Raw genomic sequence first — 15,226 nt, forward strand, 5'->3', positions numbered from 1 at the left:
TAGCAGTAGGTTTGGTGCTGAGATAATCAGTTGGTTGTGTTCAGTCTGGAGGGTGGACACCCAAACTGAGTTCTGGCTGTGTTAGGCCTAGGAGACACTTAAGCTAGCTGGTATTTGCTCAGTTAGCAGTGTTCTATTAGGATGATGAGGTGTTTGTGGGGTCATGTTAGAATGAGAACAGCTAGGCCAAATGTGTCATAGCATAGCTGTGTTCTAGTTGAATGATGGTGTATAGGAGAGAGTAAGCGTAGTAGTGTGATATGGTGGTTATCAGTTAAGCGCCTGCGACCAAGCACGAGGGCTGGACCGGGGGCGTTCATAGCGGCATATGTATATAAACCGACAGGATGGATAGGGTGAACATGTGATACAGATAACATGGGAATACAGGTACATAGCTTATACATAGCATAAATAGCAGATACAGAGATATACCGGGATCTATCCACTCCATCCACTAAACGTTAGCACAGTGATATTGGGTACACTTTCTAGATTGAACCTCAGCACAGTGAAGCTATTAGGCACACTTTCTAGATTCAACCCTACCACAGTGACGCTAATCGGACACACGCTCTAAATTCAACTATATCACAATTACGCTATTAGGCACACTTTCTAGATTGAAACTTTGACATAAACTGCTGCAACTACGCTGACAACGCAGATCATCTTCAAGATTCTCAAGACCACTGTCTCCTCCCATCGGATCCTCGCATACTGTGTCTTTGAAAGCGCACTGGATGACGTCCAACCACCTCCTTAATCATAGCGAAACTGAAATCCTGATCTGCAGTAAAACCTCTCTCCCACCAATCCACCACCTGGCCACCCTCCTTGGGACACCGCCTGCAGCATCCAACTCAAATCCGAGTCCAAGGTGCATCCCAGGTTTTTATTGACTCGCCATAGCAACACTTACCCAGAACCTCATTACCACCTCCATATCCTCAGACAATTCTTCCCTCATCTCTCCTATGCTCACTGACTCTCAGCAATCTTGGCCATCATCCTTTTCCGCTTAGACTATGCCAGTTCCATTTGGGCACTCCCACCTATCGGGTCAGAAAGCTCCAGGGGATCGAAAACTACACAGCCAGACTCCTTGTCCTCTCACGCAGAGAACACATCACTCCTGCCATACGAGAACTCCACTGGCTTACCAACCGCAATCTTCCAAGACCAGGTGCATTACACACCGCGCCCTCCACAAGACAGTCCCTAAATTCCTCCAACACAAGATTACACTGTGCCAACCCATCAGAAACCTTTGAACTGGCTCCACACTGCTTGTGATCCTCTCCCCTCACCCCCTCTTCAATTCCACCATAATTGGAGAATTCTCCTCTGTTCAAGCTCCTACCCTCTGCAACACTGCCACTCAGCATCTGCCGCAATGAGGACTATCTTACCTTCAGGAAAGCCCTCAAAACCTGGTTATTCCCTCCAGTAACCTGACAATCTTTCACCACTTCACGCTTACCTTTATGAGACCTAGGCCGTGACATGGTCAGTACCTCCCCAATATATTCTACAGAGCAAGGTATTTTCGGGGGCAGACCAGACTATCTGATTGCACGACTGCACCAAAAACAAAGCTCTGAGGCTCAAGGTACGTATATATGCACCACTTTGGTGGTGGTCAGCTGCAGGCACGGCCGCCCACACACACACACACACACACACACACACACACTTATCAGCCTCCATACACCAGACTAAAACGCCATGCACAACAGCTCTACCATCAGAATGCAGCTGCACAAGACAAGATTCGGTCTAGCTGAACACAACAAATCGCTCGTACACGCGCGCTCTCCCGACCACCTCTCAGCACCCAGCCACTTACCTGACCATCGTGGGTAGGCTACTCTGGCACAGCCATCCCACCCAAACCCCCATTCTGGCCAAATGCACACACTCCTGACAATGTTTCCACACCTTGGAGTTCAGTCCCCCAAGGGTGTTCCACCCACCCCCTCCCACAAGCGCATTGAGGCCATACTAATGGGATAAAGGAGCTATATAATTGACAAACTACTATGTTAGTGCCCTTCGCCAGCTACCCTTGGGGATCTACTTAAGAGGTGTGGTTCTCAATCAGCTGACTCAACTAAATCAGGCAGGGGTGGGAGTACAGGAAAGCCTGAAGGGAAGGACTGCAGGGCACAATTTGGACACCGGAGCGATTGAGTGCTCTGGGTCAAGGGAGAAGCACAGGGTACAAGTAACTTTGCACAGTATTTTACAAGGCAAATCCTTCCTTGCACGCTCTGATGCAATGTAGAAATGGTACTCGCCTAGCAGGGAAGAGGTTGTGGTACTCGGTCAGCTGGACCAACCAAAGAAACCAATCACAGGCAGGGGGACGGGTAGAGGGGTTGAATCGAGGGTAGGGACTCCAGGGCATGGTTATGGATGCCAGAGCGATTGGAGTGCTTGGGTGGAGGGAGTGAGGCATGGGGTACAAGGAACTTACTGCAGTATCTTACAAGAGAGCTCCTTAGCGGCACATTGGCGAGTGACAATTGGCAATTTGCGAGTAAGAAATGGTGTGCGGTGTGAAGTGCCATTAGACTTGCAAAGGACTGTTTATTTTAAAAAGAAAAGAGGCTTAAGACAGTGCCCAAAGAAACTCGTACTGTCAACAAAGAAGGGTCCTAACTCCTCTCACCAACTCACCCTTCAGGATCCAAATTGGACTATTTGGGAACCTTACGACCTGCCCTCCTTAGTTGCAACAAATCACACTTACAACCATGATTGAAAAAATATATATACTGCTATGTTTTATTACAAAATTCATTTTATATATTATAAAATCTTTTTTATAAAAACAGCATATCAACCACAACAATCCTAATGTATTGGACAAAAAAAAGAGAAAAAGAAACTGATTGAAGAACTAATGAAAAACAGAAAAAAAGCAGTCCTACAATAGGACCTATAAAGTTCTATATACTTGTGAATTAGAAACCTGCACCATTAATAAGCAAGAAAACAGTTACTGAAAACAGTGTTACTCTTTGTGGTTGTTATTGACATTACTAAACAAAACAAAACATCCAATTGTATACGAGACAAAACACATGACCGAAGAAATATAAATCATTAGCATCTTGGGTCAAACCACAAGTCTGATGTCTAATCTTGAATCTCTTATATTAGTACTGAGGTTCTGTTATTAGTTGTAGGTACAAAACAGCTCTTGATGCCTTATTGGAACTGTGACATCTTTCTCACAGACATAAAAACCCGACATGTTTCATTCCCATTATCCTTCGAAAGGGTTGTTAACAGGAAATTCTTCAGGGGGATATTCTGTAAACAACAATTGGTATTACAATTACTGGAGTGATTCCATGTACATTCAGTGTGATTTGATGCAAAGAAGCAAGGGCAGCTCTTTAAGGAAGGCTCTTTTCACTATGAAGTGCAAACCTAAACAAAAAGGGGAGAGAAAGACAACCGGACGAATCAGTTGAATGTTTCAAACATAAACACTAAATATAGTAGTTTGTTGGCCGTCTGACTATTGACAACTTGAAGGCTTACCTCACTGCCAACTTATGAGTAGTAGCAGGGGTAACAGAAAAGTCTTCGTGTGCAGACGGTTTACTCTCGGGAATAAAAGTGGGAAGGCAGTGCCCAGTCAGTGGCAAATCAGGGAAAACAGTGTAATCTTTCATTAAAGCAGTTGTGCCAAAATAGCTGATTGCTCAATGTTAATCTCAGGAGTGGCAAAAGTTAAACTTCCATTCTAGTGTGAAGTGGACAGTGCAGGCCGATACCAACTTTATGCATGGCTAGTCACTTGCAACTTAAAGGTTTACCCTGCCATAAGCATTCTTAATCAACTGTGCACAGTCGTGCCATGCCTTTTAAACCCGCTTGTTCATGCCCAATCGGGAGACTTCAGCTAATGCAATTCAAATGGTATGTACACTCAAAGAAACCCAAAATGTCCAGTTATCTCACATTCTCATTATTCTTCCCCAAACAGTCACCCGTTGCTGCCCCAACACATCTTGCTCCTACTTCTTCCCCACCAAAAAGAAAAAAAAAACCCTGCTGCTCAATACACTACCTATTCCCTTCTCCCTCAATTGCCTCTGCACTGTTACATTCACCATACTCCCCACAAGTCTCTTGGCCCATAGGTATAATTGCCTGCTGCTTCCCAATTCGCACTACAACCGATCATACCTAGTCTATTATCTGTGATGAGTTTTGCCTTGTGTATTCCTGTGCTTTCAGAAGCATGCCCAGGATCCCAGACACAGCTTGTTTGAAGCAGCTACATGCAATATTGTAAAATCTCCATTCCTTTTGAGCCACTCTATTGGCCCCTTTGAACTAGCAGTGAACAGAGAAGAGGGTGGCGTGAGCATTGAGAGCCAGAGAGAAATTCGGGGTGAGCAATGGTTTTATTTAACAGGATAACTTAAATAGCCAACGTTGCTACACAAGTGTCAATTTATTTAGCAAACCTACAGAATTGCATAGCAAATTGCTATGCAAAACTGCTTATTTTATGTAGTATAGTAGTACGTTTTTCACTTAGTCATGGAACAGGTACATTGTTAGAAATAGTATTTTCCTTAAAAAAAAAAAAAAACTGCATTGCTTGCATAAGGTGTAGAGTGCACCCTAGTTGCAATGCGTACCAGGTTAGACATGGTCAGGTTTGGGGGTGCATTAGTTGTCTTTGGTGAATAGCCAGGTTAAGACTTTCAGAAATTCCAGAGAGGAACATCTGCTCTGAACGCTAATGGCATAGGGTTCCAGAGTTTCACCACAATCACTGTAAAGCCGCAGCCTCCTGCTTTTTTCAGTTTGAATCTAGGGCTAGTAAGGAGGTGTGAGTAAGTAGATCTGGTGGGTCTTTTTTTTTTTTTTGTGGTTTGGTTTGTGAGGTAAGCTCGGCACTTCTGAACAGGCATTTATGCATTAGCAAGAGGACTTTAAATTTGATACAGTCGAGTACCGGGAGCCAGTGATGGTTGCGCCTGCCAGAGAAGTTGGCATCTTTCTTTTTTGGGACTGTTGAGGGCAGCTCCGATTGCGTTATTTTGGATTATTTGCAGCTTGCTGATGTTTTGGGTGTTTGAGCTTGCAAAGAGGGAGTTGCAGTAGTAGATTCTGGATAGAATGAGTGCTCTATCTAGGGTGATGCAGTTGTCTGTTAGGACTGGTCTGCTAGCTTTAATCAGTTTGGTAGTGTATGCTGCTGAGGCAATGGCATTGACTTGTTTAGAGAGCCAGTGATGAGTCCAGTTAAAAGGTTTCTACCTCCTTGGCCACTCTAATGATGTTGCCATCAATATTGAATGATTTGTAGGATTGCGGTAAGGAATTTAGTCTAGGGAGGTTGCCGATGAGGCGTAATTCTGTTTTTTCATCATTCAAAAAGAGCTCATGTAGTGCTATCCAGGCTTATATGATGAGGTAGATTTTGCACAAAAGTTTGGGGTTGGTGTCAAAGTTTCCAGAGATTGGTATGAGTATTTGGGTATCATCAGCATAGTTGGTGTATGTGATGCCCAATTTGTCCAGGGGGTCAAAGAGGAAGTAAATGTTGGGTTGTAACCAAGGATGAGCACGCAGTATTTGAGATCGTCAGTATAGTTGGTGTATGTGATGCCCAATTTGTCCAGGGGGTCAAAGAGGAAGTAAATGTTGGGTTGTAACCAAGGATGAGCGCGCAGTATTTGGGATCAAAAGCATAGTTGGTATATGTGACGCCCAATTTGTCCAGGGGGTCAAAGAGGAAGTAAATGTTGGGTTGTAACCAAGGATGAGCAAGCAGTATTTGGGATCGTCAGCATAGTTGGTATATGTGACGCCCAATTTGTCCAGGGGGTCAAAGAGGAAGTAAATGTTGGGGTGTAACTAAGGATGAGCACGCAGTTCTACAAACGTATGTGGTTGGTCACTTGCAGCAGTGACAGCAAAAGGAGCTACCCCTAACACTCCCAAAATGTACAATACCGAAAAAAGTTGGGTTGCTGTCAAGCGGCGCTCTGACGCCTAGCCATCACATCGAGCAAGAATATTCCAGTCTGGCTGACTTTCTGGAAGCTCTCCAAGCACCCTGGAGGAAACCCTCCAAGCACCACAATATCCAAAACAACCTCCAAAGTGCTTCTCCAGCATGCCGGTGATAACCTTTTATAAAGGCAAAGTAGTACCAGCAATGGCATTCGGTGGGCACACACAGCTTCCAGAAAGTCAGTCAGACTGGAATATTCTGGTGTGGGCTTTCTGGAAAACATGCTCCCCATTACCAAATCTTTTCCGATACAAATTGTGCATTTATTGAATGAGGCCTAACATTATTGAAGCCTATTGTGGAATGGAACGCCCTGATGCTATACAGCAAGTGTTTAACGGAAGATCGATATCCAGCATCAATACTACCAGATTTAGATGTATGGAGGACAGCAAACCACTTAAGGCATGGAAACAAGCGTGCTTGGAGATGACTAAATACAATTCCTCCGTATCTGATGAAATTTCCAGACCAACAGTACAGATCTCTTATTATGAGACTGTTTTGCTCTCTGGCCAACAAAAGCTTGCTTAGCATTGATAGTGAAAGAGAGACTAAACTCTTCCTATCGCTTTTGTAACATCACCAAACATGCTGATACCCGAAGATATATCTTTTGGTCGAATGTGGAAATCTAAATGCACTAGGACGCGATTATTTGTTCAAATTATTTGGTGAATATGGTATATTGTCACCACAACAAATGCGGGAAATGATTTTTAATGTCAAGCACATATCCTTAAACCTAGCAACAATAAGATGCCTAAAGAAACTAGAGCTTCAAAATTAAAAGCTTTCGATTATAAACCCTATACTGGGAAAGAATTGAAAAGGAAGATGGAAAATTGTAATTGCTATTTTGATCATTATCTTTTATTTGTGGTTCTATGAATGGAGATTTTTACATGCGATATGTTAAGTGATCTTAGTTATTGCTAGGAGTGTTGTTGGCACGTAGAAGTAGCTTTTTAATGATAAATAAAAGTTAGAATGTAAATACGTGTATGATATAAATGGAATGATATTTTGATATTTGAAAAGTTGTATTTCACAACTACGCCAAAAAAAAACACTAAAAAAAGATATCCTGAACGTGAGATGGCCGTAAACTACAATATTTCACCTAGTTTGCCCAGTAGTCTGCCTACTATGCCATCCACTCTGCTTAGTCTCTTAATTTTTTTCCTCGTTTTTGGCCGCATGATTTTTGTGGCGACCATATCACATAGAACCTATACACTGCAGTTAGCCTCCAGAGCTGGATGTGTTCTAGGATTATGATTTCGTTATATATTACCATGTGTGGGAAAGAGCTTGCCAAACTCTTTTCAATGCCTTTTTATCATATATTTTTTGTGTCCATTTATACAGCTAAACATTTATATTTTACAGACTCATCCAGGGCTTGCAGAATCTTTTTGCCTACTCACATTGTCGAGTAGATTTTATGAAGGGAGAGTACCATTTTTAGGGGTGGTTTGACATTTTTATTTGACATTCACTTTATAGTAAATGTGAAACAAAACTGTTTCACTGTGCATGGCTGGCAGCATTGTCCCAAACAATGTGTTTTGTGGTGACTTGCACCACTTTACAGAATGAAAAATGTAAATTTGTCATCCGTTGTCATGGGGTCGAGTGCAGGTCTAGTTGAATTATAAAGAATTTGGAAGACCAGACTCATTTCATTAATGTTATACTTGAATGGGTTGTGTCCTGCCACACATACCTCAACTATTATCTGGTATCCAGCTTCAGCTGCCTCAATGTTTTTTTTTACCAGAGGGCACTGTGTGTCGACTCGATGTCCCCCGAAGTCCTCTGTCTTGAGGATGTAATTGAAGGCACCCATTGCTTCAGTTCTGTTCTTACGCTTTTGTGACGAACTTTGTTATTATTGAGAGAGAATCAAGATGTCTTTGTTGACAGACAACCCTGAAGACCGGGTTCAAAAAGTGTTGATTGTGGGTCGAAAATGTCTTTGACCGATCCCCATCATCTGTCTGTGGTGCCTCGGAGCGGACCATAACACTTCGAACTGCTGCTCCAAGTGCGAGTGCATGACTGGAAAAGCCTTGAAGAAACGAAAGAGGACGTTCGAGGTAGGCCGAATCCCTTAATCTCCTACCCCGACCAAGAAACTCTTCAGAGGAAGAAGGCCAAATGGTCGTGATCGAGGAGTGGCTCACACAACTCTTCTTAGTCCTCGAAGAAATCTAAGGGAAAGCACCATAGGTTGCCTTCGTCGTCTTATTCATCGGACGCTTCCCCCGAGAGGGTTTCTTGCCCAACCACGAAATCCACTCCGGCCTTCAAAGCACAGATGCTCAAAATATTTGAAAAACAGACACCTTCAAGCCATGCTCCTACCGCGCCTTTTAAAGAAGCCGAGAAGGAAAGGGCTCAACCTAAATCCTGTGTGCCTCGAGCCCAAGGGGAAGACCCGATCTGCATAGCGAGGCCTCGATCTGATGAAGTCTCATCGAAGGGTCAATCGAGCAAGAAACCCAAGTCTAGGTCTTCGCCGGCAGCGCCTTCGACACCAGCCAAACCCTTGACATTGACACTGAAGGCATCGACAGTAGCTGTGCCAGCTGCGCCATAGACGCTGAGCACCCCAGTAAAACCTATGGCGCCAATGGAGAAAATTTTGATGCCTCTTCCCATGTCGAACCCAATATTTACAAAAACTCCCATTGCTGAGAAAAACCTATGTGCCACTACTGAGAAAATACTATTTTAAGTCTTCTAGCCATGTATGAAGAAAATTAGCAGTCAGATGAAGAGGCTCCATTTGGCACGCCAAATGTACCTGAGTTTTATTGCAGAGGAGTCAGTTAAGAGACCTCTATGATAACCTACAGACCACATATGGGGTGGATACTTCACCCGAGTTGGCGTTTGGGAGACCAGAGGCTTGGGAGCATGCAGATGCGGCCTACAGACAACTCATGTCGAAGGTGGTGGACTACATGGGGTGGAGTAGGCCTCCATTGCCATTCAAACAAGATGATCTAACAGACATCTTAGATAAAGGTCCTAATTTCATATTGCCTTGCAGGAAAGGGTGGCAGCGGATTGGGAGACACCAGAGACCAATCCGGCTGTTAATAAAAACTTGACCAAGAAGTACTGCCCTTCCAGTAGTGACCAAGACTACCTGTTGAAACAGCTACTGCAACATCTAGGCAAGCGGCTTCCCCTACCATCACTCCAGATTGGGACGACAAACGAATAGGTGGATGGGCAAGGAAGGTATTTTCTGCAGGGAACATGGCACTCATATCTGCCAACTCCTTGTGCCCTCGCAAAGTTATATTCACTCTATGGGACTGCATTTCCATTGCGGCAGAGCACATTCCCAATGGGGATGAAAGAGACTGGTTCTTAGCCATTGTTGGAGATGGCAAAGAAGCCATGTGCGAGTCTGTTCAGTCAGGTTTGGATTCTGCTGATGGCATCAGCAGAGCCATGGCTACCAGCACTGTTATGTGCAGGTTTGCGTGGTTGCGGAAGTCTGGTTTTGCACTGGATGTGCAATCCAGACTTCATGCCCTTTGACTGGGTCACCCCTTTTTTTGGCAACAAGGATGACTAGAGTCTTGAAGTTGCAGACCTTGAAAGGGGCATCTAAGTCTTTAGGTGCCGCTATTGGGCAACCTCCGTTTTTTCAACCTAGGGGCCAAGCTTGGAGGGGTAGATCTTTTCGCTACTACCCCTCAGTTGGAGGGGCGAGAGGAATGGCCAGGCAAAGGGGCTAGAGAAGAGGTCCTCGTGGTGGACGGGGAAGGGCTGCAAAGCCAACTCCAGAAGGGGCTTCTTTACCATCTGCCGCTGCATCAGCTGACTCAAAACCTCTGAGGTCTTGAGTCACAGCTCACCAGTGAGAGGCAGACTGTCTCAGCAGCTAGAAGAATGGCGAGACCTTACTTTGAATGCTTGGGCCTTGGAAACCGTAGCCCACGATTATTGCCTTCCTTTTATACAAAGACCTCAGAACAATCCACCGGGGAATCACCCTTTGAGGATTCCAGATCTGCTTGTGCAGGAGATTTTAACCCTGCTAGAGAAAGGCACCATAGAACAGTGCCTGTAGCGGAGAGGAACAAGGGTTGGTATTACCCTTAGTTTGTAATATCCAAGAAGGACTGGGACCCATCTAGGACTTGAGATACTTGAACAAGTTCGAAAGGGAGGGCAAGTTCGAGATGGTCACGCTTTCTCTGATCCTTCAGGCCCTCCATCTCCAGGATTGGTTGGTGTCATTGAACCTTCAGCATGTTTATTTTAATGTGCCAATCCGTTTCAAGCACTGAAAATACCAGAGGTTCGCAGTTGGCGGTTCTCGATCAATGTCGAGTTCTGCCATTCAGACTGACCTCTGCCCCAAGGGTTTTCTCGTCTACCCCTACCTGTACGATTGGCTGATCAGGGCGCGTACTCACGAACAAGTCCTAGATTATCTCAACGTCAACTGCCACTCCCTTCAGAATGGGCTTCTCCCTCAAATACAAGTCCAATATGACACCTTCTCAGAAACTCTAATTTATTGGAGCTGTTCTTGATACATCCTTGGGAAAGAGCTAGCCACCCGAGGTGAGGGCTGAAGACATTCTACAGATGGTTACAAACTGTCAAAGGGTCCAGTGTCTCCCGGCCTTCGATTTCTTTTTTTTTTTTTTTTAGGTTGCTCAGCCTCGGCTTCCTGCATTTTTCCGGTGCCCAGAGGCCCGCCTGGGAACGAGATCCCTTCAATGGTCCCAGTTATCAGGAAAGATGTCATGCTAATTTGCTCATCATAAGTTGTGCACCGTATTTATAGCTAAACATGCCATGCCTCTTTGTCAATGCTTAAGTGCTTCACCTGCTTTACTGTTTAATTGGCCAATCCTTCTGCTCCCTGCACACTGGCCTGCACCATGTCCCTAGTAGAAGCTTAGCTAACTTCAGTGTCTCTGGAATTACTAGGCACACCTGTGTGTACCTGTGTGCACCTGACAAGCCACTGCCTCCTCTTGCCAGATCCTCCGCCCTGCACCCTAGCACTGATCACCTGCATGTGAATCGCCAGCTGTCTAGCAGCCATTGACCCATTACCAAAAATCGATTCCATCCGTGTGGTGTACACCATAGAAAATGATCTTCAACACTGTATCAGCATACTTTGTATACCGCATCTAGCCATTGTGCTAGCTTACTTTAAAAATCGAATCTAGGCATTGTCAGCTTACTTTGTATCTTGAATCTAGGCATTGTCAGCTTACTCTGTATCTCGAACCTAGGTATTGTGTCAGCTTACTTTGTACCCCAAACTAGGCATTGTGTCAGCTTACTTTAAAAAGTCCTCTGTGTACATCCTAGCCGCATAAGCAGCATCTGCTGATTGTCAACATGAACCAGGCCACACACCACCAATATAATGTTCCTACTAGGCATCTATTCAATACTGTTGAGAATTATTCTCCACCTTATTAATTGTTCATGGCTGACTAGCTCCACCCTGAGCTTGGCCACCATTGGCACCACCCCACCACCACCACCCATAGAGCCCTACGCCACAACCAGCTGCCCCAATTCTCCCTACCATGTAGCTTCTCCGAAAGAAATACCAGATTACGGTCCAGACTACTTAAACTGTACGAGCCTCGAGACAGGGACTTGATCCAGACCAAACTGACTAATCATTCCACTACCATTAGCACCTGCGCCAACCTTGCGTTGGAAAGACCCAAGTCCAGCCCACCAAATATTACGCCCAAACACAAAACTTACAACACAGCACCATCCCCACCCCCACTAAGACTACTGCCGCACCTATAAAAGGTGCCCTCATTAACGCACGCTCTATAATAGCCCATGCTACAGATATAGCGGACCTCATTCTAGCAGCAGACCTAGATTTCCTAGCCATAACCGAGTCCTGGCTCCACGCAGCCACAGGACCAGCCCTCTCCTTAGCCATCCCAGAAGACTACACCATCCTCTGAGCGGATAGAACAGAATCTAGAGGTGATGGCCTGGCCGTAATTGCCAAAACACACCAACATTAGACTTGACTTCTCGACCCACGTCCCATCATGTGAATCACTCACAGCTAAGCTGTCTACTACTAAACCCCAAACGATATCCATCCACTTACTCTACAGACCTCCCGGACGCTTAGGATCCTTCGAGGAAAACCTTGGCACCATCCTCCCCAATAACCTAAAAAAACTCCTCCCAGAGCCTTCTCTTAGGGGACTTCAACCTAGGCTTTAAAGACCCCAAAGATCACCAGGCTACCCTCATCAACAATACTCTCTCTGAATTAGGCTTTACCCAAAAAGTATCTGGCCCCACCCATAACAAAGGGCGAACCCTCGACTGGGTAGCAGACTACAACTGCGCGGCCTCCAGCACTGATAACTGCCCTCAACCTTGGTCCGACCACCATCTCCTCTCCTTCACCCTCGAAGCCTCGAGCCCCATCACCAAAAATGGGCTAGCCTCTGCTATCCCCACGAGAAGTAAAAGAAATATCAGTGGAAAAACTGATCCCTCTCATTCTCCCTACACTTAACGAACTCCCTGCCACATCCAAACCCCACGACCTTGTTGAAGGCTATAACAAAATCATGCGCACAGCTTTAGACTCCATTGCACCATTAAAACTAAGAAAATGTAAACCGAAAAAGCATCTCAACCATTGGTTCTCTAATCACCTTAAAACTCTTAGATTAGAAAAATGCAAAAAGGAACAAACCTGGAGACAATCTCCCACAGACCACAACAAAATACTACTCAATAAAATAAGGTCCAACTACAAAAAAGAAATCATAGCTGCCAAACAAGAGTCTTACAACCAGAGAATTGCACAATCCAACTCCAGCACTAAAGAGCTGTTTACGATCATTAAAGAACTGGAAACACCTGTGCTAACTCCAGACACTTGCGTGAAGGACAAACAATGGTGCACCAGTGTCCAAAATGCCCTAAACAATAAAGTCACAGGCCTTCAAACTAAAATTAAAAACAAGAAATATTCCATAGCCAAACCAACCAACCCCACTAACACGACCCTGCGCCCCACGCCCCAACACCCTCTGCCCAACCCCTCTCGCTTTAGCTTCTCCAAAGTCTTCACTCTTGAAGTGAAAAAAATCATTCAGTCTAAAACCATCCAACTCTCAGGGCGACCTTTGCCCCCCACAAATTATTAAAGATGTGGCAAGAGACCTCGCCATTCATCACAAGACTCAACGCCTCCTTCTCCTCAGGTACCGTCCCCAGCAACCTCAGAGTCCTGGGTCTTCCCCCTTCTCAAAAAGCCCTCTCTTGACCTCTCCATTCCCACCAACTACAGACCCATTACCACCGTCCCCTTCCTGCTCAAGATATTTGACAAGACGGCCTACCAACAAATCCAAACATTCCTTGAAATTAACGATCTACTCGGTATTCGCCAATCCGGCCCCAACACGGGACAGACAGCCCTCATCGACCTGAAGGCTCAAATTGATACTCTTGGAGACAATGGGAAAACTGCCTTATTGCTCCTCCTAGACCTCTCTGCGGCATATGATCTAGTTGATCACAAAATCTTATGCAATCACCTGGACTCAGCTGCCCACTTTTCCAAAGAAGCCATCGGCTGGATCGAGTCATTCCTCAGCAATGGATCCATGCGTGTCTTCTCCACCACAGCTGCCGCCGACCCCATCCCCATTACATGCAGAGTCCCCCAGGGCTCATGCGTCTCCCCTACACTGTACAACGTGTTCACGAAGCCCCTGTTTGATGATCTAGATGGTCTCACCTGCACTAATTATGCCGATGATACCCAGATCCTCATCCCGTTGATGGGAGATTACAACCATGATTTGGCCTTAGTGAACAAGGTGTACCTCATCGTCCAGGCATGGATGGCATCACAGTCTATGCCTGAATGATAAGACTGAACTCATACTTGGCTCCACCGCAAACCTAACCAAATTGGACCACAACTATACCAGCTTCATAATAGACTGGAACCTGATTAAAGTAGCTAAGGAAGTGAAAACCTTAGGAATATACATTGACTCCTCCCTCTCCTCCCATAAACAGGTTAGCTCCATGGCATCCTCCACAGCGTACACATGTAAGCTTATAAGAGCAGCCAAACCCTTCTTATCCACCCAGAGCTGCATTACATTAGCCAGAGCCCTTATATTATCAAAACTGGACTATTGTAATGCCCTCTACGTAGGAGCTAGCAAACAGGTTACCAACAAAATACAGACGCTACAAAACGACGCTCTCAGAGCAGCGCTTAGCATCCCCAAGAAAGAGCACATCTCTAACATTAGGAGAGCCCATAACTGGCTCAACACTATAGATAGAATCCTGCTCAAAGTAGCCTCACTAACACACACATGCCTCAACAACGCTGCCTCCCTGCTACTTAGTCGATAGAATAAGTAAACACACATCCAACAGACCTACTAGAACCTCCAACACCAATCTACTCTCAGTTCCCAGGTTCAAACGCACCAAAATGGGTGGCAACAGCTTCCAGGTGAAAGCAGCCCAGCATTGGAACTCCCTACCACCCTCTCTAAGGACACCCCAAACCTACTCACACTTTAGACGCAACTACATACATAACTATCGCATAGATCCCTCCCTCGACGTAGCTGCCAAGTTGTTCTCCACCGAGCAAGATCTTCGACGGAGGGACGGAGGGATGAACGTGACCTGGCCTCGCCAGCCTAACACAGTAGGGAGAGTGGGGTTGTGTGGTCATTTCTTTGTTACACTCTGAGAATGCCTTTCTCTTTCCCCTCCCTCTCTTTCGGGTCGTAATCACACTTCATGCCCTCAGCTATGGAGAGGATGCCCTTTAGGTTTTGCCCGCGTTGCAAGGGCAAGTTTACCTGGAAGGACAAGCATAAACGGTGTAACCTTTGCTTGCCCCTCGATCACAAAGAGGACGGCTGTGCGGCCTGTAAATTACTTAAACCCAAAACTTTAAAAGACCGCAGGGTCAAAAGGTGGGCAGCCTATGCAATGTCTAGGTCTGACTCCTCTCCAGCTGCCGCCGTCGCCGAATGTGATGAAGACAGTGATTACACGGCCTCCGCAACGGAGGTTGTAGACCTCTCAAAGGAGCGTTCCCGCTCTGTCGTCCGTCCCTGGCCCTGACAAGCCTGGCTCACG

At 45.6% G+C, this 15,226-nt stretch overlaps 1 protein-coding gene across 3 annotated transcripts in view; it reads left to right on the forward strand.

Moving 5' to 3' along the window:
* The window catches only part of RLF (RLF zinc finger), a 916,587-nt gene that overhangs the window by 195,277 nt on the left and 706,084 nt on the right, over positions 1-15,226 (forward strand). The window lies entirely within an intron of this gene.

Source organism: Ambystoma mexicanum, chromosome 11 (genome assembly GCF_040938575.1).
Source record: "Ambystoma mexicanum isolate Mex_15411 chromosome 11, UKY_AmexF1_1, whole genome shotgun sequence".
In the NCBI taxonomy this organism is placed as follows: Eukaryota; Metazoa; Chordata; class Amphibia; order Caudata; family Ambystomatidae; genus Ambystoma; species Ambystoma mexicanum.